Below are 24,451 nucleotides of genomic sequence, written 5' to 3'. Positions count from 1 at the left end.
GAAACGCTCAGATGACTGCAGTCCTGGCTGACAACTTACCTGCAGCCTCATGGGAGACCCTAAGCCAGAGCACTTTGCTGAGTTGGCTTGTGGGTTCCAAATCCAGACAATTAGATGATAAATGCTTGTTTTATATTTAGTTTTAGTTTTTGTGACTACATCGTAGGTGTATATATTTATGTGTTACGTGAGATATTATAGGCATGCAATGTGTAATTATCACATCAGGCTAAATGCAGTATCCATCATCTCAAGCGTTTTCCTTTGTGTTACAATCTAATTATTCTGTTTTCGTTATTCTAAAATGTACGATTAAATTGTTTTTGATTATAGTCACCCCATTGTGCTAGCAAATAGTAGGTCTTATTCATTCTTTTTTTTTTTTTTTGAGATGGAGTCTTGCTCTGTCACCCAGGCTGGAGTGCAGTGGTGCGATCTTGGCTCACTGCAACCTCTGCCTCCCAGGTTCCAGGAATTCTCCTGCCTCAGCCTCCTGGGTAGCTGGGACTACAGGCGCCTGTCACCACGCCCGGCTAACTTTTGTATTTTTTAGTAGAGATGGGGTTTCACCATATTGACCGGGCTGGTCTCGAAGTCCTGACCTCGTGATCCACCCACCTTGGCCTCCCAAAGTGTTGGGATTACAGGAGTAAGCCACCGCGCCCGGCCTTATTCATTCTTTCTAACTATTTTTTTGTACTATCTTGGCTCACTGCAGCCTCATTTTGACCTCCTGGGCTCAATTGATCCTCCCACCCCAGCCTCCTGAGTAGCTGGGACTGTATGCACATGCCACCATACCTAGGTAATTTTTAAAGATTCTTTTATAGAGATGGGGTCTTCTTATGTTGCCCAGGCTCATCTCAAACTCCTGGGCTCAAGTGATCCTCTCGCCTCTGCTTCCCAAAGTGCTGGGATAACAGGCGTGAGCCACTGTACCCAGTCGATGGCGTGTATTAAAAGGAATGATGATATAAATACTGATGACTAACATTTATTGAGTGTTTTTCCATGTCAGGCATTATATCAAGCACTTTACATGCATATCTCATCAGTAAAACATTTGCATTTTTATTTCTTATCACTAGTAAATCCTTCTCCTCCCAGAAGCATTTAAAAATCCACAAACCATGGCTAACTTCCTGTGAAATGGCTTAGTGGGCAAAAATTCAGAATAAGGGGAGTGTGAGTCCATGTCTCCTGCCCAGAGATGAAGAAGATTCTCTTTTCTGTGCATGAAGAAGACAATGGGATATGGATGACACTAAACCTTTGAAAGTTCCTGCTAACCTCCAGGTGGAAGGAAAGGGCCCACGGTGATCAATAAATGTGTTTGCTATTTTTTGGGTGAAAGGAAGAGAGCCTGCCCCTCTGTTGGGGTAGGTTATCCACGCTGTCTGCCTGGGGTCCAGATTCCTGGCATTGATATGACTTCTTGGCTCTCTTGAGCCCTGAATCTGCTTCAAATTCAGAAAGCCCCAAGCCTTCTGGGCTCTATAATTACTCTGGGCTTTGGAGAATGGTTTCTCTTATGAACAAAACAATGGTGGAAACTTGTACCAATGAAGGAAACACACAAGCGTGTAGAGGAACATTGCTGTTTGCTGATGATGCTGGTGGCTGCTTGGGTGAGAGATAAACTCTCCAAAGAGCGTTGGCCCTTTTGTGGCTGCAGGATCTGGGTGAAAGAGATTCTTGTAGTCTATCCTATCACTAGATACTATCCATCTTAGTCCATTTTGTGCTGCTATAACAGAATACCACAGACCAGGTAATTTACAATGAATAGAAATTTACTTGGCTCACAGTTCTGGAGGCTGGGAAGTCTGAGGTTGAGAGCTTACATCTGGTGAAGGCCTTCTTGCTGCATCATGGTGTGACCCAAGGCATCACATGGGTGAGAGAGAGGGTAAGAGAGAGCACCTACTCCTGTGAAAACCAACCTGCTCCCATGATAAAGGCATTAATCCATTCAGAAAGATGATGTCCCCATGATCCAAACACCTCTTGAAGGCCTCACCTCTCAACACGGTTGCATCAGGGATTAAGTTTCCAGCACTTGAACTTTGGGGAACACATGCAAACCATAGCAATATGTGTGCTGGATATTTTGTATTTGCTCCTTTACATCCACTGTCCACCCCCATTTCCTGCTTTGTACCCCAGGAGGCTGACTTCTATGGACTACATCACATGGGGTCTCCCATCCTCTTGTGGCTGCTTGGGTTTGGCCAATGGGGTGGGGATCATAGAATACTAGAAGGTGGGAGGAGAGAGAGATTTGGATATTTATTTCTGTGGCTCCTTCCTGTTGGGTTGCCATAGGTTGGAAGCTCCTGCCAGGCAGCTGTCTTTCCCTGAAGACTGTGGCTACTCTCCTTGGGTTCCATAACTATTTCCCCTCCAGGTCTAGGGGTAGAAATGGCTCCTCACTGCTGCTAGTTAGGGCTACTGCAACCTTCCTTTTTGTTTTTGTTTTTTTTTTTCCCACTTATACAGCTATATATAGCCCTTTGCTAAACTCTTTTTAGTTACCCCATTTGAGTTTACTATGTATTTCCTGCCACAACCTTGATTGATACAGCAGCCCAGAGAAGGGAAGCAATTAACTTTCTCACTCCTTTATTCATTCATCCAACCTCCCATCAACACTTACTCTATGCCAGGACTTGTGCTGAGGCTTTTAAGAATGAGACATGATTTCTTGTCTATGTCCCTGAGTTCTCAGTTGTTCACCCCAGAAACTGACTCTTACCAAAGAAACAGAACATGCCGAAAGCATTGCTGAAGGCCCAGCCTTGGAAAACACCCCACACAAGGTGACTCCAGACGGCTTTGTAGCGGCAACTCCTCCAAGGGCATGCGTTAGGGATAGGCTGATCTGGGGACCCCTGCTCTCCCTGCAGAGAATTCATGGAAACCCAATAGGGCCTGTGTTCTTGCATCAAGAGTCAAGGTGCCAAGAGAGATCACCTGATTGGCTGATCCAGAGTCACACGGTTGGGGGAGGGTGTACAAAGTGGAGGGCTCACCACAGCGGTCAGAGATAAGGCTGCTCCTTGCAGCTCTGTTTTTTGCAATTCCTCTTGGACCCTCCCCAGTTCGGCCACCACCCTTGAGGCTAGCAAGGGTGAGTTGTGTCAGAAGCATTCCATGCAAGGAAATAACAACTTGAAATCCAAATATATTCATTAGTAAGTAATGGAAACCTGAAATTGCTTAAACAAGATGGGACATTATTCTCTCATATTAAAAGGAATTTGGGGGTAGGTGAGTCTAGGGTTGGTTTATTCAGTAGTTCAGTTGTATCATCAAAGACCTGGGCTCTTGCCATCTTTCTGCTCTGACTTACAGAGCAAGGGCTTAATTCCAGTCTTTTCCTCTAATGATCACAAAATGGGTGCCACAGCACCATACATCACATCCTAACACAATAACGTTCAATGTCCAAAGGTCAGAGGAGAAAATGTGTCTTCCTTGTGTCCATTGTTGACAGCAAGGAGGAAATTTCCATCAACTCTCATTGGTCACAATGGGTCACGTGCCTATTCCTAAGCAATCACTAGACAGGGGGTCAGTATTACTATGATTAGTTTAGGTCAGTCAAGATTCACTCCTTGAGGCTCAGAAGGGCAACTTCTCCTAAAGCATGTGACTGTTCAATACTTTAAAAATTGGGGTTCTCTTAGCAAAGGAGAAGAGAGGCTCTTTTTTTGACAAGCAATCGTAGCCTCTATCAAAGCATAAGAAAAGCTTGTGAATGATGAGGTTGGAGACTGAGAAGGTTCCAGAACATGACATTCTGGTGAAGTAGGCAGGACCCAGGAATCTCAAAAGTGACCCAATGTCACAGAGTCTGTTGGTGGCAGAGGAATTGAGGCATCTAGAGGCATCTAGGCAGAGTGATTGAGGCATCTCACTTTCTACGCAGAAAAGGAGGCATTTGCTCCACAAAAGCCTCCTGCTAATTCCAGGGACCTTTTGCTGTAGAGACAACTTTATGGCATCAGTGACAACTTTGGCCTCATTGTCCTGACAGAGCCTACAATGGTGCTATCTTTGGGCTTCGTATCTGTGAGGCACTCAGAAATGTATGAAGCATTTCCAAGTCCATGGTCTCATTTGCTCTCCACTTTGCAGTGGGGAAACTGAGGTTCAGACAGGTGAAGAGACCTGATCAAGATCACATAGCTGGAGAGCAGGAAACACTGAGCTCAACCCCAGATATTTTAACCAAAGGTCTTAATTCTCTGCCTTCCTGCCTTCTAGATAACTCCATAGCGTCTGCAGGGTAGATCCTCAATCATGATGTATGAAAAGCGTGAATGAAAGCAAAAAAAAAAAAAGGTTTAAAAAAGCTGTGCAAGCTGGGCACAGTGGCTCACACCTGTAATCTCAGCAATTTGGGAGGCCAAGGTGGGAGAATGTCTTGAGGCCAGGAGTTTGAGACTAGCCTGGGCAACATAGTGAGACTCCTTTTCTATAAAAAATTTAAAAATTAGCTGGGTATGGTGGTGTGCATCTGTAGTCCCAGCTATTTGGAAGGCCTAGGTGGGAGGATCACTTGAGCCCAGGAGTTCAAGACCAGCCTGAGCAACCTAGGGAGAGCCCGTCTCTACAAAAATTAATATAAATTAGCAAGGTGTGGAAGTGCATTTCTGTAATCCCATCTACTTGGGAGGCTGAGGTGGGAGGATTGCCTGGGCACAGGAGGTCGAGGCTGCAGTGAGCTGTGATCACACCACTGCACTTCCAGCCTGGGTGACAGAGTGAGACCCTGTCTCAAAAAATAAAGTAAAAAAGTTGTGCAAAGATAAAAACCCCGTTATGACTCTCATCGTGGACCCATAAATAAAGCAAAGTTATCAAATAGAGATGTGTGAGCTGCTGAATGGAACAGAACTCACTGAGTTTATGGGGCTGTGTCAGGCACCTCTGACAATGCCAGATATTTACTTTGCAGATGAATGACTTCATTTCTTGCCCCAAATGCATCACTGGTGGGTAATATTTATGCAGATTGGAAGCATTCTCCCTCCTTTATTTGGTCCTGGGCTGTTTGTAACCATTGGATTTTTTTACCTTTTGACTTGACATTGTTCTTCACGGGACCGTGGTGTGGGATGCATTTCAATAAACAATACCAAAGTGACAGATTTTGGCTTTAAATAAAATTGTATTCCATAAAGTGGGAGACAAAGGCTTATAACTCACTGTCGGCTGCAGACATTTTGGCAAAAATTATCTTTCAGGCTTTGATCTCCACTGTATCATTTTACTGAGTGGCCTCATGTGCTCTATCAATCAAACCCACTGAAGATGCAGGAGAATCACATTTAAAATCAAATACAAATTGTAGATTCATCTGCCCAGGAGGAAGAGAAATGTGTCATGAATCCTGCCTTCAGTCTTCTATGATTACAACGGAATTAGTTTTTGAAAACTCCAGAGGATGGTTTTCCACTTCCCAACTTTCATATTATTATTATTATTTTTGAAGGGGGTAATATTAGATGGGTAGAGAGGTAGATAAAGTGATTCAGCTGTGAGATCGGAGTCTCGCCTTCCATCTAACTGTAGGTTAGGGCCTTTTAATATTCCTCTGACGGAGATTCTTTATGTAGGAAGGGATGTTAAGAAGAAAGATGTTCTCTAACAAGAAAACATTTAGACAAAGAGGATGTGACCTCCCTCACTCAATCTCGCCTGCTTTCTTGGCATACATGGGAAGAGAGGATGAACTAGAAAGGAAATATTACTTGCTGATCTCCTTTCTTTGTCTGAGGCTCATGCACAGGATGTCTCATTTGATAGTCACATGCCCATGCGAGGTGAACAATCCACACCATGCTTTACAGAAGGGGAAACTGAGGTCAAGAAACATGCTCATGGGCCGGGCACGGTGGCTCACGCTTGTAATCCCAGCACTTTGGGAGGCCGAGGCTGGCAGATCACGAGGTCCAGCATTCGAGACCAGCCTAGCCAACATGGTGAAACCCTGTCTCTACTAAAAATACAAACATTAGGCCAGGTGTGGTGGCGTGCGCCTGTAATCCCAGCTACTCGGGAAGCTGAGACAGGAGAATCGCTTGAACCCGGAAGGCAGGAGGTTGCAGTGAGCTGAGATTGCACCACTGCACTCCAGCCTGGGCAAAAAGAGCGAAACTCTGTATCAAAAAAAAAAAAAAAAAAAAAAAGAAAAGCAAATATTAGCCGAGCGTCGTGGCACGTGCCTGTAATCCCAGCTACTCAGGAAGCTGAGGTAGGAGAATCGCTTGACCTCACGAGGTGGAGGTTGCAGTCAGCCAAGATCGTGCCACTGCACTCCAACCCGGGTGACAGAGCAAGGCTCTGTCTCAACAAAAAAAAAAAAGAAAAAGAGAAAAGAAACATGCTTATGGCTGAAGAGCTGAGCCCAAGTCTATGTGATTCTGAATAACATGCTTTTAATTTAATTTATTTATTTATTTATTTATTTATTTGAGACAGGGTCTCACTCTGTCTCCCAGGCTGCAGTGCCGTTGCACCATCATGGCTTGGCTCACTGCAGCCTTGACCTCCTGGGCTCAAGTGATCCTCCCACCTCAGCCTCCCAACTACCTGGGACTACAGGCACACACTGCCATGCTCAACTAATTTTCTTTTTGCATTTTTTGAGGAGATGGGGTCTTACTATGTTGCCTAGGCTGGTCTTGGACTCCTGTATTCAATTGACCCTCTTGCCGCGACCTCCCAAAGTACTGGGATTATAGGCTTGAGCCACTGTGCCCAGCCTAAAACTTTTGAGAAAGAATGCCTCTTGTTGATTGTCTCCCCTCTCTATTACCTTAGTGTCTGGCATATAGTAGGTGCTTGAAAGCACTTGTTTAGTGCCTAAGCCAGGGGCTGACAACCTTACAGTAAAGGCCCAGATAGTGGATTATTTGAGGCTTTGGGGGCCATGTGCTCTCTTGCAACCATGCAACCCTGACGTTGTAGCGCAAAAGCAGCCACAGACAACACTTTATTTATAAACTCTGAAATTGGAATTTCATATAATTTTCATGTAATGACATATTATTCCTTTTGTCTTTTTCCCACTAACTATTTAAAATGTAAGAACTAGCTGGGCGCAGTGGCTCATGCCTGTAATCCCAGTACTTTGGGAGGCTGAGGTGGGCGGATGACCTGAGGTCAGGAGTCCGAGACCAGCCTGGACAACATGGTAAAGCCCTGTCTCTACTAAAAATACAAAAATTAGCCAGGTGTGGTGGCAGGTGCCTGTAATTCCAGCTACTCAGGAGGCTGAGGCAGTAGAATCGCTTGAACCTGGCAGGCAGATGTTGCAGTGAGCTGAGATGGTGCCACTGCACTCCAGCCTGGGCGACAGAGCGAGACTCCATCTCAAAATAATAATAATAATAATAATAATAATAATAATAATAATAATAATAATAAAATGTAAGAACCATTCTTAGCTTTCAGGCCATAGGAAAACAGGCAGCTCGGATTTGGCCTTCAGGCTGTATTTTGCAGATTCCTGGTCTAAATAATTACCTTAATTATCACACTAGCAGATACTAGCAGATACTAAGAACTAGTGTATCTCCAAAGTCTAGTTTGGTGCCCGGTACAAACATTCTTTCCCCAAGGTGGAGTCCTCTTGACCAGAGTGGAGAGTTACAGTGCTGGGGAAGAGTTGGAAGACGTCTCTGCCTGGGGATGGGGGGAAGGGCAGAGAAATCTCTTGGGGTTTGTTCTGGGGACACGGGGAATTGTGGGAGAACTGAGGAGGCGGGAAAGGGGACTTTAAGAATATTATTGTGGGCCAGGCGTGGTGGCTCACGCCTGTAATCCCAGCACTTTGGAGGCTGAGGCGGGTGGATCACGAGGTCAGGAGATCGAGACCATCCTGGCTAACACAGTGAAACCCCGTCTCTACTAAAAATACAAAAAAGCCGGCCATGGTGGCGGATGCCTGTAGTCCCAGCTACTCGGGAGGCTGAGGCAGGAGAATGGCGTGAACCTGGGAGGCGGAGCTTGCAGTGAGCTGAGATCGCACCACTGCACTCCAGCCTGGGCAACAGCGAGACTCTGTCTCAAAAAAAAAAAAAAAAAAAAGAATATTATTGCGGGTTAGGAATTGGACCTTTTATTACAGAGGTTCTCACTGGGGACTGAATTGTCCCGTGTGTGTGTGTTTGTGTGTGTGTGTTTTAAATCTGCAGAGAGCTTTTGATTGCCCTAATGATAGGGATGGGGGAGTCATTACGGTGTGGGGCAGTTTTTTGAATATATATATATGTAGATCCCAAATTCATATGGGTTAGAAGAACCATGATTATCAGAGTCTATAACCTTGTTCTTTTTTTTTTTTTTTTTTGAAACAGAATCTCACTCTGTCACCCAGGCTGGAGTGCAGTGGTGCCATCTCAGCTCACTGCAACCTCTGCCTCCCTGGTTCCAGCGATTCTCCTGCCTCAGCCTCCGGAGTAGCTGGGACTACAGGCGGGTACCACCACGTCCAGCTAATTTTTGTATTTTTAGTAGAGACGGGGTTTCAACCTGTTGGCCAGGATGGTCTTGCTCTCTCGATCTTGTGATCGGCCCACCTCGGCCTCCCAAAGTGCTAGGATTACAGGTGTGAGCCACCACGCCCGGTCCAACCTTCTTCTATTTTATCTGCCTATTCTATTTTATATGTTTACATGTTCTACTTTACATGTAACTGTTGAATGAACACTGATGTTTCCAAGAATGCAGCAGCTATGGTGTAAATCAAGAGAAGATTTGATTCTGTTTGGTATGGGAATTTATCAAGAAAGAGCCACTCTTTTGAAGAACATGGCACTCTCAGTAAAGCCGATGCAACAACACACCACGCTGTCTGCGTTTGTGACTGTCACTGGTTATTCTACACACATGTGTGTGAGCACTTGTCTGCTTTGCTCCATCTTTCCTGGTGGAAACCCATATCATTTCTCTATATATTATTTCATTAGAAATCCTCATCATTTCATTTCTCCTTTTTATTATAATTAGGGCACAATTGTGATTGGTTAGAAGAGTAGATGGGTTATAGGATCAGCACATTTTTTTTTTTTTTCAGGATAGAAAAGAGAGCTTTTCAGCTGGGCATGGTGGCTCACGCCTATAATCCCAGCACTTTGGGAGGCTGAGGCTGGTGGATCATTTGAGGTCAGGAGTTCAAGACCAGCCTGGCCAACATGGTGAAACCCTGTCTCTACCAAAAATACAAAAAAAAAAAAATGTACCGGGCATGGTGGCACGCATCTGTAATCCCAGCTACTCGGGAGGCTGAGGCACGAGAATCGCTTGAACTCAGGAGGTGGAGGTTGCAATGAGCCAAGATCCCACCACTGCCTTCCAGCCTGGACTATAGAGTGAGACCCCGTCTCAAAAAAAAAAGAGGGCTTTTCAATTGTTGTTTAAAACATGGGACATTGGATCTGATGGCACCAAGAATGCCTGCCCTGTAACACTGTTTGAGCTGGTGTGTGGGGAACTGCTTTTGGATTACTTATGGGTTGCTGAAATATACTTCTCTGAATGCAGAGATTGGGCTCCTGATTATATTTGGGAGGCAAAACCATCACCTTGTAGGCACCTGGCAGGGTAAAATAAATGGATGCTTCTTAGAGGCCAACTGCTTTCTCACTTCCTGTTTCCCTTTTGTTTGCAGCATAAAGCCAGATGCCTTTTACCTCTTGTATCACTGCTTGTTGTCTGAGAATTTTTTTTTTTTTTTTTTTGGATGGAGTCTCGCTCTGTCACCCAGGCTGGAGTGCAGTGGCGCAGTCTTGGCTCACCGCAACCTCTGCCTCTTGGATTCAAGTGATTCTCCTGCCTCAGCCTCCCAAGTAGCTGGGATTACAGGTGTCCACCACCATGTTCAGCTAATTTTTGTGTTTTTAGTAGAGATGGGATTTCACCATGTTGGCCTGGCTGGTCTCAAACTCCCGACCTCAGGTGATTCACCTGTCTTGGCCTCCCAAAGTGCTGGGATTACAGGTGTGCACCACCACACCCAGCTAATTTTTGTATTTTTAGTAGAGATGAGGTTTCACCATGTTGTCCAGGCTGGTCTTGAACTCCTGATCTCAAATGATCTGCCCGCCTCAGCTTCCCAAAGTGCTGAGATTACAGGCATGAGCCACCACGCCTGGCCTGGGCAGAGTTTTTAAAAATGCTTCAAACTCTGCTTTAGCTCAGTTTTGGTAGAGTCATTCCTTTCCAGTATAGTTACAATGGAGCTGCCAATCAGCTCAGGCCACACCCAGCCCACAGTCTCAGAGGGGCTGGGTCCCCGCTCTTTCTCTCTCCCTGAAAAGTGGCTGTTAATTTTCTCCTTTAGTCTCCTTTCTCCAGAAAGATATTTCCCTTTACCTTATGGGAGTTTGATAAAACTGGCATCTCCAGCCTTCTTTTCCTTATGTTGGTTTTTCTGCCACAAAAGGCCCAGAGACATTGTCTATGGAACGTTTGGCTGCAGCTGGGCAGGCATTTTATTCTATTGGAAAATTCCACTAGGATTTTCTATGATTACAATAGAGCATGGGTCCTCAGTCAAACCCTCCACCACTTATAAGAAGCTCTGTGACTTTGGGGAAGTGACTTAACCTCTCTGAGCCTCACTTTTTCTATTTGGAAAGAGTGATGGGATGGTAGGTTTTATGTGTTAACTCTTAGGGATACAGGGTGCACAGCTATTTGCCTAAACATCATTTTGGGTGTGTTGGTGAGGGCATTTTGGGATGATTGTCATTTAAATTGGCAGATTGAGGAAAGCAGTTGCCCCTCCTAATGTGGGTGGACTTCATCCAATCCACGGAAGACCTGAATAGAATAAAAGTCGGTCCTTTCCGAAGTAAGAGAGAATTCCTCCTGCCTGAAGGTTTTTAAACTGCACCATTGGCTTTTTTCTGCCTTTGTACTCAGACTGAAACACTGCTCTTTCCGGGTTTTGAGCCTGCTGGCCTTAGGACTGGAACTAACACCATCAGTTCTCTGGGGTCTCCAGTTTGCTGCCTCACCCTGCAGATGACAGCACTTGTTAGCCCCCATAATTGCATGAAATCTCTCTCTCTGTTTAGACATTGGTTCTGTTTCTCTGGAAGACCCCAATCAATACAGGCGGCGATAATATTTTGAAGATTAAATGGTACAATGAATAGAATATGCTTAACACACAGTGAGTGCTTGGCACATATGATCTCCTCAATACACATCAGCTTTATCATGGAAATTATTATGTATCATTATACAAAATATAATAAGATTTCAAACTTGTGTTCTCTTAGATATCCTCTAAATGATTCAATGGAACAAAAAACTCTTCACTCATTTTTGTGTGTATGCAAACTTAATGTCTTTCAATAAAATTTTCCAAGTTATTGTATGTTTGCAAGGACATAATTCTGTTTGACTTCCCATCTTTCCAATACTAGTAGTGAGCCTCATTAGCACATGAATGCTGGTGTCTGTGAGATGTGCTTGCCTTCACTGTCCTGTTTGCCTTGCCCAAGGTGGGCGATGGAAAGGACAAGCCATCTATTATTGGTTGGAGGAAGGACCAACCATCTACTGTCTCAGTCTGCTCAGGCTGCCATACAAAATACCACATACTACGTGGCTTAAACAGGAGACATTTATTGTTCACTATTCTGGGGGCTGGGAATTCGAAGATCAAGGTGCTGGGTGATTCGGTTCTCCAGTGAGGGCCCTCTTTGTGGCTTTCAGTTGGAAGCCTTCTTGTTGTATCCTCACAGGGGAGAGAGAGAGAGCACGCAAGCATGAGAGAGAGTGCAAGAGAGAGAGGGAGAGATCAAGCAAGGATGAGAGAGAGAGAAAGGTATCTCTGGTGTCTCTTCTAATATGAACACATCGCATCACCAGGACCTTACGCTTATGATCTCATCCAAACATAATCACCAAAGCCCCATCTTCAAATACCCAAATACCATAACACTGGAGATTAGGGTGTCGGCTTCGACATATCAGTTTGGGGGTGGAGGCACAAACGTTCATTTCATAGCACTTCCTTTTCCAAAAATGCTCCTTAATCCCTCCCTGCCATCCTTGCTATTCTCATTTGACAGATGAGGAAATTAAGACTCCACGATGTGCCTTAGGTTGCCCATAGCTGTACATCTTATAAGTGCGAGCTCCCCAGATAATTGCATTCATCCACAAGAGCAGAGTTAACTGCAGCATCATAGCCATCCAGGGAGAGTAATGCCCCGTTAAAAATAACAAAGCGTAGAGACCCAGCCTGAACTGAAGATGTGTCTGTGGTTGGGGTTCAGGGTTCTTTGATTTCCAGATCTACCACCCAGATATTTGACAAGTTACATCTACCTCTGGTGCTCATTTCCACATCTCTAAAACAGAAATAATAATAGTGCCTTTTTGTTGCTGAGAGGATTTTGTGGTGTCATGCAGATGAAGTGGCTCTCAAGAGCCTGACTTAGTAAATGTTGGCTGCGTGTTGGGCATTATTAGCTAAGATGTACAAACAGCAGAGGTTTGGTTTGTATGAGTAGATCATATTCCTGCCTGTTGTCACTGAGGGAGAGCAGAGTCCTAAGGGGAGGGTACACAGGTCAGGAGAATTCTAGGGGGTGGGGGATGTTTCTGTCTGATTTCTCAACAATGGGTAAATCTGGGAATCTCATGAGAGCTTCAGTGGGTAAATCTTGGAATCTCATGAGCAAAATGTGGACGTGAAGAAGGAAGAAAAGCTGCTTGGAGGATTGGTGAAGGAGGAGGGAAAGGAAAAAAAAGGAAGAAAACATTTAGAGGGTGCTAAGTGCCACACATTTTCCATTTTTGCATCAGTGAATTGTAAAATCACACAGCAAGGCTGGGGATATTATCCCCATTTTACAGATGAGAGAGAGGAGGCTGGGCAAGTTAATGAACTGGTTCAAAGTATCACAGCTAGAGAGTTGGAGCCAAAGTGAGATCGCACAGCTATGCAGACTCTAAAGCCCTTGTCTGTATATTGAATCAAATTTCCCCTTTTGCTGGCTTAGGTAAACTGAGGCAGGAAGTGATGAGAAAGGGTTAAGAGACATCGGCTGCTCCTTAAACATCTCCCTTCCCAGTGTCATTTGCCATCCATAAACTCTTTCAAAATTTGATAACGGTTTTGATTTTCCTGTCATCTCGATTTGATATGAGAAATTTGGGATTTCCAAATTGACGGAAAACTCGATTTTAAAGACGCTCGAAGGCAAACATCTGTGAAAAATCACAGGAACAATGTCAACATCTGTCCCTGTGAAAGGAAATTGCTGAGGTTCTCAATTTACAGCCAATCAATCAATCTTGGAGGCCAGGGTGCTTGCAAATTGAAATGCATGTTGAAGCTATAGGGATGGCTAATTAATTTAGTTTGTATGCCTATAAGATTTTTCATTGTTTCCAGTTAAAAAAAATTCTCTTTTGAATAGGAAATGTGTGCATATGGTAAAAAAAAAAAAAAAATTAAACAGTACCAGAAAAAGTATACAGTGAAAATTAAGTTTGTTTTCCATCCCAACCACCAGTTCTTCTTCCCCAAGGTCACAAGTGTTGCTGGCTTCTCTTGAAACTTTCCAGAGATACAATCTTTATATAGAAAAACATATGTATATATGTCTCCTCCCAGTTTTATAAATGATAGCCCGTTGTACATATTACACTGCATCTTGACTTCATTCAACAATATATCTTTGAGGTTTTTGCATAGCAGTCCATATAGACATTCCTTATTCTTTTTATCAGCTGTGTAGTATTCCAGTATACAGATGTGTATAAATTAATCAGTTCCCTCATGGTGGACATTCAGGATATTTTCTGTCATTCTCCACACTTTATGCTTGTATGTCCATCTTGGTGTGTGTTCATCAGTAGGATGCAAATCTAGAGGTGAGCCTCCTGGGCAGATAGGGTGTATATTTAAAGTATGATGCCTTCATGTAAAAGGAAGGTTTTCTTTTCTTTTTTCTTATTTTATTAAGAGACGGGGGTCTCACTATGTTGCCCAGGCTGGTCTTGAACTCCTGGGCTCTAGCAATCCTCCTGCCTCAGCCTTCCAAAATGCTGGGATTACAGATGTGGGCCACCGTGCCTGGCCAGGTTTTCTTTGTTATCTTGGAGGGAGCATCACCCCCCTCAAGGAGATCAGATTGGTGAAGGTGGGATGCTGTGTCTGAGAGCTTAATGACTGTTCACAGATATTGTGGCTGCCCTTCTCTAATGTACCTGCTTCTTCAGGCCCAAAAGGTGGAAATGATGTTTGTTTCTTACTTCTTTGGGGCTTTGACTGTGCCATTGAGATTTTGTGCTCAGGGATAAACTACCATGTATTTACAGTTACCTCAACCTGTGAGGTTTGATGCCTCTTTCTTTCTTTCTTTCTTTCTTTCTTTCTTTCTTTCTTTCTCTCTCTCTCTTTCTTTCTCTCTCTCTCTTTCTTTCTTCTTCTTTCTTTTTCTTTCTTTCCTCTTTCTCTCTCTCTTTCCCTCCCTCCCTCCCTTCCTTCCTTCCTCCATCCCTCCCTTCATTTCTTGCTTTTTTTTTTCTTGCTTTGTTACCCAGGCTGGAGTGCAGTGGCATGATCATAGCTCACTGCAGCCTTGAACTTCTGGGCTCAAGCAATCTTCCTGCCTTGGCCACCCTGGGATTACAGGTGTGAACTGTGGAACCCAGCCTTGGCCACTTTCTTTATTCTAAACTTCTTTGTTCCATACTTTGCTTCTTTTCCCTGATCCATCCCCACCAGCCTCCCTTGTCACTCCAGTGATAGGACACTCAGTCTTGCCAAGTCAATGTAAACCCAGATCCTTCTCATTTAAAACCTAGTGTTTTTGGTAAACAGTCAATTCAGGATTCTCACATCAATCTGAGTTTTAAATCTTTATTAGTTGAAAGATTTTCAAATCTTTGTCTTTCCACTTTGGTCACTGGCTTCGCTGTGGGTGCTGTACCACTCAGACGTCTGTGCAGGACCACTGAGGCCCTCTCTCCCCCCAGCTGCTGGGAGACCTGGCTGCTAACAGCTCATAGCAAAGTCCTGCCTCTGGCAAGAAGGCACCTGTAGGAAGCCACCTAGTGCTGGGAAATCCTCCTCCCCTCCTAGGCATCCCATAATCCTGGAGGGTTACAAAGGCTCTGTCCCTTGCACCTCCATATGGGAGTGTATTAGTCAGCGTTCTCTAGAGGGACAGAACTAATAGGACAGATGTATATGAAAAGGGGAGTTTATTAAGGAGTATTGACTCACATGATCACCAGGTGAGGTCTCACAATAGGCCATCTGCAAGCTGAGGAGCAAGGAAGCCAGTCCAAATCCCAAAGCCTCAAAAGTAGGGACGCTAGCAGTGCAGCCTTCAGTCTGTGGTCAAAGGTCCAAGAGTCCCAAAGCTGAAGAACTCAGAGTCCGACGTTCGAGGGCAGGAAGCATCCAGCACGAGAGAAAGATGAAGGCTGGAAGACTCAGCCAGTCAAGCCCTTCCATGCTGCTCTGCCTGCTTATATTCTAGCTATGCTGGCAGCTGATTAGATGGTGCCCACCCAGATTGAGGGTGGGTCTGCTTTTCCTAGTCCGCTGACTCAAATATTAATCTTTTTTGGCAACACCCTCACAGACACATCCAGAAACAATACTTTGTATCCTTCAATCCAATTAAGTTGACACTCAGTATTAACCATCACAGGGGGTGTCTCAGGGGTCCTGGCGACTGTTCCCCAGTGCCACTCCCCTCTCTGCCCAATGCTGCTTCCTTGCTTTCCAGCAGGTGTTCCTCCCAGTAAACCCCCTGCACCCAGATCTCCATCCCGCAGCTTGTCTCTCTAGAAACCTGACCTATGAGAGGCTTATAAACACCACAACAGGGCATGGGTATGGGCCAGGAGAGCTACTCCTCTCATCTGCTGAGGGTCCTACCCCAGGACCCCTGAGGAGGGATGAGGTCCCTGTTGTTCATCTGGGTGATCATCTAACTCCTGATGAGCCCAGGAGTTAGAGACCGGCCTGGGCAACAAAGTGAGACCCCGTCTCTCCAAAAAAAAAAAGAAGTCAAAAAATTAGCCAGATGTGGTCCATGCCCCCAGCTACTTGGGAGGCTGAGATGGGAGGATAGCATTAGCGCAGGAGGTTGAGGCTGCAGTGAGCTATGATTGCATCACTGCTCTTCATCCTGGGTGGCAGACTGAGACCCTGTCTCAAAAAAGTTGTCATGGTCCTATGACTTTTTTTAGGTCCTATGCAGGGGTGCAGGTGGAGGTGGTTTCTGGTTCTACCTGACTGTCTTCGTTCAGCCTGGTCCATTTGTTGACTCTGCTACCCAGAAGTGAAAGAATATGGCATCTTTCTCATCTCTATATGGTTCCCATGCAGTAAGGAGTTGACTCAGCCGGTCTGGGGAGTTCAAATCCTGCACATTCCAAAGAAAGCTCTGGCCCTTGACTGGCTCCTGGGAGATAACCGCCAAGTCTTTGGAACATTCTGCCTGATAAGAGTGTCTTTGTTTACCTATGGCCTCAGGCTGAGCTAGCTAGTCCATGCTAACAAAGCAATTTATGGTGAGTGCCTGTTTTTGTATGTGTCAGTTTGACCTCTAGAGGGGCTGGAGACTGAGTAACAAAAGTCACCCATGCAGGTGCTCCATGCCTGGGTGATGAAATGCTGATAAAACCCCTGGACACCAAGGCTTGGGGGAGCTGCTGTGGCTGGCAGTACTTTGTATACATTGCTAATTGTCTCTTATAGCTTGGCTGTGTCCCCACCCAAACCTCATCTTGAATTGTAGCCCTCACAATTCCTATGTGTTGTGAAAGGGACCCGGTGGGAAGTAATTGAATCACAGGAGTGGTTTCCCCCATACGGTTTTCATGGCAGTGAATAAGTCTCACAAGATCTGATGGTTTTGTAAGGAGAAACCCTTTCACTTGGCTCTCATTCTCTCTTTGCCAGCCGCCATGTAAGACATCCCTTTGCTCTCCCTTGCTCTTCTGCCATGATTGTGAGGCCTCCCTAGTCACGTGGAACTGCGAGTCCATTAAACCTCTTTTTTTTTCATAAATTACCCAGTCTCAGGTGTGTCTTTATCAGCAGCATGAAAACAGACTAATACAAAGCATTAGGAGCTATCCTTCTAACTCCACTGGGAGAAAACTACTGGAAACTTACCCCTGGTCTCTCTTGGAGAGACCTATGCATCTTGTGCCTTGGTTGATTTTAATCTGTATCCTTTTAGTGCAATAAACAACGTTCATGAGGACAATGGCTTTCCTGATTCTGTGGGTCCTTCTGGCAAATCAATGGGCCTGAGGGCGGTCTTGGAGATCCCTGACAAAAGTCACTGTAGCCAGGGACCATCTTCTGTTGAGCTTATTTCAGAGGAAGATGTCATAGGTAACGGGCGTTGGGGGCACACTGGTTCCATTTGTTGACTCTGCTACCCAGAAGTGAAAGAATGTCACATCTTTCTCATCTCTGTATGGTCCCCTGCAGTAAAGAGTTGACTCAGCAGGTCTGGGGAGTTCAAATCCTGCACATTCCTAAGAAAGGTCTGGCCCTTCACTGGCTCCTGGAAGATAACCACTAAGTCTTTGCAACATTGTGCCTGATAAATGTGTCTTTATTTACCTTTGTTCTAGTTGTTGTTCTAGGTGCTGGTGATAGAACTGTGAACCAAAGGTCATTGCCTTCAAGGAGTTTATATTCAAGTGGAGAAGATGGACAACCTCCCCTCACAAACAGACTCTGAAACCTGATAAATAAATATTAGCATTCAGTGAAGTGTTAATGAGTTTCTGTGAGCACATACAATCCTTACCAGAGTTTATCTCATCCTGCCTGAGCTAGCCCCTGCCTCCCTCCCCAGCCCACATATTTTGCCACATCCTTTTCATTCCTCCCAACATTCCAATTCCTTCAACACATGGAACTCCTTCTCACCCCAGGGCCTTTGCACATGTTACTATCTCTGTATAAATGCATTCCTCTCACTTGACACCTGGATAACTCCTCATTGTCCTAGTCTTAGCTTAAATGTCATCATCTGGCCAAGCATGATGGCTGACACCTGTAATCCCAGCACTTTGGGAGGCTGAGGTGGGAGGTTCGCTTGAGCCCAGGAGTTAGAGACCAGCCTGGGCAATGAAGTGAGACCCCATCTCTACCAAAAGAAAAAAAAAATCAAAAAATTAGCTGCATGTGGTGCTGCATGCCTGTAGTCCCAGCTACTTAGGATGTTGAGGTGGGAGGATCATGTGAGCCTGGAAGGTCGAGGCTGCAGTGAACTGTAATTGCACCATTGCACCTCATCCTGGGTGACAGAGTGAGACTGTCTCAAAAAAAAAAAAAAAAAAAATTCATGACCTTGGGGAAGCCCAGTTGGATACTCTCCTCTTTCCCCAGACCAGCTGGATCTACCATCATAGGCTGTTATAGCATGCATCCAATTCTCTCTCTCTTTCTCTCACTCTTTTTTTTTTTTTTTTTTTTTTTGTAAAGATGCAGTCTCACTATGTTGCCAGGGCTGCTCTTGAATTCCTGGGCTCAAGCAATCCTCCCACCTCGGCCTCCTAAAGTGCTGGGATTGCAGGTGTGAGCCACCATGCCCGGCCTGTTATCTTTCATTTTTATTTCAGTCATCATTCTGAGTGGCTGAGCATATGGATGTGTTGATTGTTGAAATAAATCATTTAGGCAAATTGTTACGGGCCCCATCTAAATTCAGAATCCAGCCCCGGATCTGGTCTGTAATTCTTCCCAGCCACACTCTTCCCTGTTGGAGTCCGAGTTCTCCACTCCAGACCTGCAGCGGGAAGCTTTCCAGGGACCAGCCAGTTCCACCGCCTCCAGAGCCACCCCTCACCTGCTGACCTCTTCCTATGTTAGCTGCCCCTCTCGCTGCCTGCTGCCCTTCCCCGGGCCAGCTGATACGAGAGTTGGTGATTACTTGAAATGCTCCCCGCAGAAGATAAATGAGAAGGGAATCTCAGCAGGCATTGAGCTCTGTACCTAACGACTGGCAGTTGAGGCTTCTAATTTTAGGCCTGGGGAGGAAGCTGATTTCTGTGATGAAGGTGGCCGCACGCTTTATCAAGGGCCAATTTAGCAAAAATCTAAAATGTGTATGAAGCTGTGGTAAGTCTGGATTTTCTTGGTATTTATGCTGGGAGGTTACTTATGAGCTTTTGCTGTGTGACCACATTGCGGTATTAATCATAGGTGGCATTATCATTCTCTAAAATAACAGCCATAAGGCATCAGGGCAATTGAGGCTTGTATTAAGGGAATGGTCCTTTTTTTTCTTGCTGAAGTTAGGCAGCATGTGGCTGGTGTGTTTTTCCTTAAGGCACCAAGCCATCTAAGGGTTTGCACTGGGAATCCCTGGGCTCTCTGAGCCCTCTGGGTCCCTAGGATCTTCTACTTGCCAACACAGCCTTGGGTTCTCTGCTTCCTGTTGGGGTGACAGGAACACATTGGTGGTCTCTGATGGATATACCAGGTGCTCTGCATAATTTTTCTGCTTGCTTCCAGGGGTAACTCCAGCCCCATCCCTTGAAGGTGAATTTTATGTTATATATATATATTTTTGCTTAGGCAAGTTTGATTTGGGTTATATTTTCATCATAAAGAATCATGACTATTGCAAATCATTATATAGAAAAGTGATTTTATTCTTGAGCCTGAGATATTCACAGTGAAAATGACAACACATTATTTCTGAGACACCTGCTGGGGGCATCCACCACTTTCCCCCAACCCATTCTCTCTATTCACCTCCAACCAATTTTATCCAAAAGCCAGCTCAGCTGACTGTACAACCACAAGGGATTTAGAGTTAGATGGATATGGCATTTATCAGCTGAATGATCTTGGGCATAATACTCAAACCTTCTGTGCCTCTGTTTTCTCATCTTTAAACAGGGATAGCACAGGGTTGGTGTGAGGAATAAATGAGTTATTATTGTCATAGTAATATACTAATATATAGTTAAATATAATTCTATCTGTCAGACGTAGACAGGGGTGGAGAATGCCTTGGAAGTCATTTCTTCCTACAGAATAAGTGATATGGTTTTGCTGTGTCCCCACCCAAAACTCATCTTGAATTCTAGCTCCCATAATTCCCATGTGTCATGGGAGGGACCCAGTGGGAGATAATTGAATCATGGGGGCAGTTCCCCCATACTGTTCTCATGGTAGTAAATAAGTCTGATAAGAGCTGATGGTTTTATAAGGGGTTTCCCCTTCTGCTTGGCTCTCATTCTCTCTTGCCTGCTGCCATGTAAGACGTGCCTTTTGTCTTCCGCTATGATTGTAAGGCTTCCCCAGCCATGTGGAACTGTGAATCCATTAAACCTATTTTTCCTTATAAATTACTCAGTCTGGGGTATGGGGGTATGTCTTTATCAGCATGTGAAAATGGTACAATAAGGAAGTACCTTAAGGTTAGACAATAAGTACAATAAGGAACGAAGACTGCAATCCAGTCTTGTCTCCCAGAGCCTTGGCACAGAAAGATGGTAACCAACGCTTTGTCTTGGACAATCCCTCCTACTTGCTGGGGAGACAATGGAGCAAATCCAGCAGAAGATGGAGGGGAAGTGCTGGTTGAGTTGCTTGGCACCCCTTGCCTTTTTTCACCCTCTTCCTCAGCTCCCTGATCACCATACTCTCCCTCAGCTCCCTGATCACCATACTCTCCCTGTGTCTTTTGGCTCCTGAGATCAGTTGTTGATGAAATGCTGGGCTGGGCTCACTCCCAGAGTGGGAGGAAATGGATGTGGGAACCCTCTTGGGGAGATGGGCAGTTACCAGGGCCCAGAGAACCAATGAGGGCTTTATCCTGCAGTCAGAGTTCAACACCAGCCCTTCCCAGAATCAATCACACCCTCCTTTCCACTATTTCACTGTCTGCCGTGAACTAACAGACAGTGGTTGTGTTGCCCTCAGATTCATAGGCTGAAGTCTAACCCCCAATGTGATGGTATCAGGAGGTGAGGCCTTTGGAAAGTAATGAGGTCATGAGGGTGGAGCCCTCATGAATAGGATTAGTACCCTTGTAAGAAGAGATATGAGAGAGATGATACCTGTCTCTCCACCACATGAGGACACAGTGAGAAGGCAGCCATCTGCAAGCCAGGAGAGAGTCCTCACCAGACCCTGACGATGCCAGCACCCTGATCTCAGACTTCCCAGCCCCCAGAACTGTGAGAAATAAATTGCTGTTGTTTAAGCTTCACAGTCTATTATAATTTGTTATAGAAGCTCAAGCTAACTAAGACACTACCCTGACACTCTATTTCAGAAATGACAAGGTTTGGGCTGGGTGTGGTGGCTCATTCCTGTAATCCCAGCACTTTGGGAGGTCAAGGTGGGTGGATCACCTGAGGCCAGGAGTTCAAGACCAGCCTGGCCAACATGGTGAAAGCCTGTCTTTACTAAAAATATAAAAATTAGCAAGGTGTGGTTGTGCACACCTGTAATCCCAGTACTCTGGAGGTTGAGGCAGGAGAATCACTTGAACCTTGGAGACGGAAGTTGCAGTGAGCCGAGATCATACCACTTGTACTCCAGCCTGGGTGACAGAGTGAGACTCTGTCTCAAAAAAAAAAAAAAAAAAAGATGAGATTTGACTTCACAAACTAAAACTTTTGTTCAGAGAGAAGAGGAAAATGGAGGGTGGGGAATACCCCACCCTCCCATGGTGGGTGGGAGAATACCCATGCTCCCAAAGATATGAGACATAGAATTGATCTAAGTGCCACAAAACAGAATTTTTCTGACGCCATTCTGTTTCTCCTGTGATAATTCAGCTGCTTTCAAATTCCTCTCAGACGGTCCTGAGAATCCAGTGGGAGTTTTCTTTGTGCTCCAGAACATAGTGGCCTCTTGCATTCATCCCCTACCAGAAATAATGTCTCGTTCACCAGCTATTTTCTCAGCCAATAATTTTTGTCCACCCCCATTCCTCCTTCAGAAACTTGCCCTTCCCAGGGCCCTAGGAGATCCAGAACCCCATAGGACTCTTTTGGCTCTGGCCATGGCTGTGTACCAAGGGGTTGGATATGGGATTACAGCCAGGCCATGTGGACTCTCTCCCAGAAATTTAGAGTTGAAAATCTCTGAGCTTATCTCTGGAAGGTGCTTGAAACTAGAGGGGGATAGAAAGTTGGTGACAATATAGTCACGTTTGGCCTGTGGACAATTGCAATAGAAAAAACTGATATGCAGGGTGATATGGTTTGGCTGTGTCCCCACCTAAATCTCAAATTGTAGCTCCCATAATTTCCACATGTTATCGGAGGGACATGGTGGGAGGTAATTGAATCGTGGGGCGGGTTTTTCCCATGCTGTTCTCGTGATAGTGAATAAGTCTCATGAGATCTGATGGCTTTAAAAAGGGGAGTTCCCCTGCACACACTCTCTTGCCTGCCACCATGTAAAACGTGACTTTGCTCCTCATTCATCTTCTGCCATAATTGTGAGATCTCCAAAGCCGTGTGGAACTGGGAGTCCATGACAACTCTTCTTCTTTATAAATTACTCAGTCTTGGGTATGTCTTTATTAGCATTGTGAAAACAGACTAATACATGGGGGGGGCAGAGAGAGAGAGGGAGAGAGGGAGAGGGGGAGCGAGAAGATGGGGGAGAGAGAGTGAGAGAGAGAGAGAGAGAGAGAAAGAAAGAAGAGATTGAGAACACAATACAGACTTAGGAAGGACAGACCGGGAGCTCCCAGAAAGACAGAAACAGGCTGTGTTGACTCCTGCTATCTTTCTATCCCAAAACCCTGCTGTGCTTTCTGACTTTGGTTTTGTGGGATGCTTTATTTAATAGGTTGAACTGTGTTCTCCGAAGAGATATGTTGAAAGCCCTAACACCTCAGTACCCCAGAATGTGACCTCTGTTGGAAACAGGGTCATTGCAGATGTAATTATGAAGATGTGATACTGGAGTAGGGTGGGCCCTTAATCTAATACGAGATTGTCCTTATAAGAAGTAGGAAATTTGGACACAGACCCACAGGGAAGACCCCCTTGTGACAATGGGGATAGCGATTGAAGTTCCATTTTAATGTACGTGCTGCTGAAGCGAGCACAAGGTAGAGATTGAAGTGAAGCTGCTACAAGCCCAGGAAAGCCTATGGTTACCAGAAGCCAGGAAAGGAAAGGATGGGATCTTCCCCAGAGGCTCGGGGTACAGCTCTGTGAACCCCTTGATTTGGGACTTCTTCCCTCAAGAATTGTGAGAAAATAAATTTCTCTTGTTTCAAGCCACCTCGTTTGTGCTGTTTTGTTAATCACCCTTAGGAAATCAATATGCCCCTTATCCTTCTTGAATGAGCTCTGTACCTTATAATGAGATTATTGCAGTCTAAAAATCTAGAACTAGTTAAAGGAACATCACAGACAAGGGAAAGTTTGAACCACACCATGGATGAGTGACAAGATTGGAAAAGAAGGGCACTTCACCTCTGTGGTATTCTTTGCAAAAACTCATGACCTGAGTCTAATCATGAAAAAAGAAAAAAATCAGACAAACTCAAATGGAGGCTAATATGGTTTGGCTCTGTGTTCCAAATCTCATCTTGTGGCTCCCATAATTCCCATGTGTTGTGGGAGGGACCTGGTGGGAGATGATTGAATCATGGGGACAGGTTTTTCCCGTGCTGTTCTCGTGATAGTGAATTAGTCTCATGAGATCTGATGGTTTTTAAAAATGGGAATTTCCCTGCACAAGCTCTTTTTGCCTGCTGCCATCCACATCAGATGTGACTTGCTCCTCCTTGCCTTCCACCATGATTGTGAGGCCTCCACAGCCACGTGGAACTGTAAGTCCAATAAACCTCTTTCTTTTGTAAATTGCCCAGTCTCAGGTATGTCTTTATCAGCAGCATGAAAATGGACTAATACAGAGACATATCCTGCAAAATCCGTCCCCAGTACTCCTGAAAACTGCCAAGCTCTGTAGAGTTAGAGTTAGAATACCTTTTGTTGTTGAAGATGTGAAGGAAGTATGCATGTGAATTGACTGCTGAATTCACTTTTGTACCATTTTTGTAAATACGATAGTTTTGTACAACCTTAGAAAAATAAGGAAAGGCTGAAGAAGCTACACATTTGGTTTGTGTGGTTTCTAATGTAGTTTTATTTTACATTAAAAGGTTTAGACAATGGGTCCTCATGGCAGTTGCTGGTGACTTACCTTGTAGTTGTAAAGCTGAGTTCTTGTTTTCTTTTTCTTTTAAATGAAATAATAATAATAATTATTATTATTATTATTATTTTGAGACAGCCTCTTGTTCTGTTACCCGGGCTAGAGTGCAGTGGTAAGTCGTAGCTCACTGCAGCCTTTAACTCCTAGATTCAAGGGATCATCCCATCTCAGCCTGCCAAGTAGCTGGGACCACAGGCAGGTGCCCTCACACCCGGCTAATTTTTAAAT

The sequence above is a fragment of the Pan paniscus genome, chromosome 18 (genome assembly GCF_029289425.2).
Source record: "Pan paniscus chromosome 18, NHGRI_mPanPan1-v2.0_pri, whole genome shotgun sequence".
In the NCBI taxonomy this organism is placed as follows: Eukaryota; Metazoa; Chordata; class Mammalia; order Primates; family Hominidae; genus Pan; species Pan paniscus.
This window is presented reverse-complemented; position numbering follows the sequence as displayed.